Here is a 4768-nt window from a genome sequence, read left to right on the forward strand (position 1 = left end):
ATCATTTGTATCATGGCATCAAAAGATGCATCATTATCATCTTCTCTTGCATCCTCCCCTGCATCTTCTTTTGCATCTTCCTCTGCACCACATTGTATGCCCCCTCACACATCTCTTGCTAGTTGCTCAAATCGTGGCCTTCTCTGTTCTTGTTCACCTTTCTTTTTTTTGTTTTTTTTTTTTTTTTTTTTAACTGTAGTTAAGTGGTATGAATTGAATTCGAGATGTAACATTGCTTGACATCAACTACTATCCACTCGAGCCCAAGTTAAATTCTTTGTTCTTGTTCACCTCCTTCTAAAGGTTGATTCCCAATGGGGCACATATTTATTTTTTGCAGTGCCCTCCTATCAAGAAGTGGCTCTTTCATTTCCATAAAGCATTCCTCATCAAGATATTTTATAAACACATGATCCAAGTTTGCGAGGTCACGATCATCGATTTCCATCTTATCTACCACTTTTGAATATTCAATTTGTAATAGACATAGACCAATTTTTAAAGCCGGCTAAGAACCTTCTTGATAGTGCAACCACTAGAATTCAATCCAATCTAACATTAGAACTTTGACAAAAGATTTTGATTGATATAATTTACGTAGGTCGGGTTCTCGACTTCCATTTGGTTATCACCACTTGACTAAAAACTAAAACAAAATAAGGATAATTATCAAAAATTTTATAATTGGTAAAATACTCATATGTCTTCAAATTTATGTGCATCCCCGTTTTTCTTGTTGCATTTTTTTATCCAAAAGAACCCCATGAAGACCCGTCATGGGCCCACCAGACTTGTGACGATCCCAAGATAGGCCCATAATGGTCTCAAGATCATCATGGACGTATTAGGTCTGTGATGGTTTCAAGACCATTTGTTTGTTGATTCTAACTCTCATGCCTCATCCTCGCAAGAGTATTTGTTCATTGATTTTAACTCTATTGTTGATGGTTTTGGGACCATCATGAGCCTATGAGGTTTGTGATGGGTCCTCATTGAATCCCCACCCGCCCGCTTGTGTGGGTGCTTCCTAGAGGTCCAACAAGCATGCATGGGACCATCATGGACCTATTGGTTTTGTGATTGACCATCACAAATCTAACATATCCACGAAGAGGCATTTTGGGTGAAAAAATAAAATGAAAAAAATAGTATGGGTGTACAATTTAAAAAACATGCGTATTTTTTAATATGATAATTTAAATAAATTCCCCATAAATAAAAATAACTCGCAATAAAGGTTATGAAACTTTAGAGTTAACCTAGATCCAACTTATTATGATATGTTAAAATAATGTTATTTGTAAATACCCCTTGCGCCCAAAAACTTGAGGTGAAAAATGGGGTTTAGTGGTTTGGACTTTTACAAAGCACCAATTTAAATAAAATTACTCACACTAATTTGTTTCATCCTTCAAAGCTTCGATGTCTCTTTCCTCTGCTTTTAATACTCTATATCCGCCGTTAGTTGACCTGCTTCATTACCTCAGTTCAAGTGTTTGCGGAAAATAGTAGAATATCAAATTAAAGAATAAACCTAGCCAACACAAACATTAAGAGAATACACGATTATCAAGTACACACATCATCGCCAGACAATCATAAAACCATAGTCAAATATTTAAATATTTAAGGCTTTTAATGTATGAACCACTTAAATGCTCGATGATCCTCGCCTTCAATCTCCTTGCGGTCTAGGTCCGGAGATAGGGACGTCCACTTTGTGTTTGTTAAATCCGGTGGTTGAAATCGGAACTGCCTAGTTAAATCGGAAGTAGTCACTAGCTGGTTCCAGTTCCAACCAATTTTGGTGATATGCCTGGGTATTTAAAAAAATTATATAAAATCCCAAGAAATTAAAGATTTGTTTGTAATGAAAGTTTGAATACTTTTCATCGTTTTGACAAAGATTTAAAAGTGTTTTGGCCATTAATACTTAGTTTTACATTTTATCATTTTTTAAATATTCCAAAAATAGCCCTAGGCAAAAATAGATATTTGAAATCTATTTTTTTCACTAATTTACAACTTCATTTTGATGTGTTTTGTTCAATCATGCCTTAAACATACATTTCATATTTTTGTTTTATTATTTTTATTTTTTCACACTTTTTTGACTGGCATGTTTACCAGTTACTAGGTGGCGGGCCTTGGCCAGGTTGATTTTTCGAATATCACATCTACCCATACTTCTATGGCAACCGTTTCCATTATGGAAGAAACACCACAAAAGAAAAATAAAATATTTAATACATGGTAAAGAAACCTAAAGAATAACAAATAATTTCCTGAATTTTTTTAAAATGCGAAAATCAAGATTAAACAAAGCAAGCTAATAATGCTGCAATAAACCATAATTATAAAAAAGGCTAAAATAATAAAGGAGAACATCACATCTACCCATATTTATGAGGCAACCATTTCCACTCTGGAAGAAACACCACAAAAGAAAAATAAAATATTGAATACATGGTAAAGAAACCTAAAGAATAACAAATAATTTCCTGAAATCTAAAAAAATGTGAAAATTAAGATTAAACAAAGCAAGCTAATAATGTTGCAATAAACAATAGTTATAAAAAAAAGGTTAAAATAATAAAGGACCCGATTTCTATGTGGCCAGGCTTGCATATGTAGAAATGCGAGCCTCGTAATAAATCTATTTTTTAGATGGATTTTAAGACTTAAATTTGAAGGACATGTAATCTCTAACATGGAGATCGTGAATATGAAAAAAAAATAAATTAAAAACTAAAAATAATAACTATTGTAAGAAAATATTTTGACCGTTAGTTTCCATTGTTTTTAGATGGAACACCTACTTGCTTCCAGTTCTAAGATGGATGCGTTACACTTTTTGGACCGCATATATAGAAATGCGATCCAGCCCGCATGAAACAAATATCCAATAAAATAATAAATTGTGATTTTTGCACTAAAGAGGGAAAATAAATACGTTTCAAAAGTAAATCTCAAGTTCGAAGAAATTGCAATTCTCAATCTAGTAGTTGATCAACAGATAATTGCTAGATCTAGTTGAAATAAGCCCAAGCCATTTAAATCCACAGGAAAATAAAAGAGAATAGTGACATTGAAAATAAAGGGCCAAAGAAAAATGACATATTCACAAAAAGAGAGCATATATTTGTTGTAGATCAACCATTTCATGGAGAAAAATGGGGATGAGAAAGATCGAGGTTCAAAATTGACAAAAACCACAAATTTAGGAACTTCAAATTTCAAATTTTTGGGGCATCAATTTAATTTATTTATTTTGACAAAACCCACAAATTTGGGAACTTTAAATTTCAGAAATTTGGGGCATCAATTTTATTTTTTTTTGTTTTTGACAAAACCCACATTTTTCTAAAAAGATTCGGGGTTCAAAAATATTATTTAAATGAGTTTTACCCCAATGGAGCAAATGCACAATATACTCCCACGAGAGCAACAAATCTTTTCACTCTATTGAAATCAAAGCGAGTCGTGGGTTATGCAGCGCGTGACTCATTTAATTTATATGGCAACGTAGCATTTATTTATTTTTTTATTTTGAATGTTAAGAGTTATCGGAGCATTTAACATAGCAAACAAATTAATTTTTTAGTAGCACTTAAAATTTGAAAATGGTAAATGATGTGACGCTGTTTCAAAATTAGTAAAGCCTCGCCTTATCACTCATAAAAAAATTAAAATTCAAGCAATAGAAAACCTTTACATCAATCATTTTGGCTTGAATATTATGGATGTGAAAATAAAAATAATTTCAAGCTCTAAAAATAATGTATACTGTAACAAATTATCTACACCATTTACTTAACCAAAAAAAAAATCTACATTATTTATTTCGCCTTAAAAATAAGTGTTTATAGATTCGTAAGATCTATATTATTTATTGAGTTTACAATTTCATTATGAGTGTTGGAAATTGATTTTAGAGTCATCATGAATTTTCCATTGCCAGAAAGTGCTTTTTGGACAAAGATTTAAAATGAAGCTCCATTTTGTTTTCATAATACCTAGGCCTTCTAAAGACCTCATCCATATGACAGGCCTATAGGGTTGCAGCCCAAATCAAGGGATAGGGCTGGAGCCCTATCAAAACATTTTCCTACTTTAAATAATAATTGATAGGAGACACTTTATTGCAAGCTTTAATATTCGAAAAAGAAAAGTCACGTAATGAACGATGAAAATAGAGGTCTAGGGCACGTGTATCATAAAGTTTGACTCTTGTGAAAGTCAAAAAATTGGTATATTGTTCTCGTGATGTGAAGCTAATTACTTTAAATAATAATTGGTACGACCCTCTTTATCTCAAACTCACATGATAAGTTTTGCTTTAATCACTTAAGTTGGGATAAATATCATTGGCGTATTTTTTTACTATTGTTTTTCTTTCTTTTGTATTTCATGCAGCTAATTTTATATTTATGGACACTTCACTTCATGGTCCGACAATGTTTCCGAGCGTTTAAAAACTTATTGATCTGATTTGGAATTGATCTGGTTTTTATTGGAATTGGGAATTAATATGATTTCAATGCATTTGCCCGATTTTGTCAAAAAATTGGATGATTATATCGGGCAATCAGAATTTTTACTGAATCGTCTAATTCCAATCAAAATTCATTTTTATTGTTTTTAAAGTTTTTATTTATCCAATTTTAATTAGACCTTTTTTTTTTTTACATTCCAATTCACGTACCGGAAAATTACTCCACTCCAACCCTGATTAGCAATTTGGATCGGTCTGTGAGAGATCCCGATC

This window comes from Amborella trichopoda, chromosome 2 (genome assembly GCF_054954075.1).
Source record: "Amborella trichopoda isolate Santa Cruz 75 chromosome 2, AtrichopodaSantaCruz75HAP2 v2.0, whole genome shotgun sequence".
Lineage (NCBI taxonomy): Eukaryota > Viridiplantae > Streptophyta > Magnoliopsida > Amborellales > Amborellaceae > Amborella > Amborella trichopoda.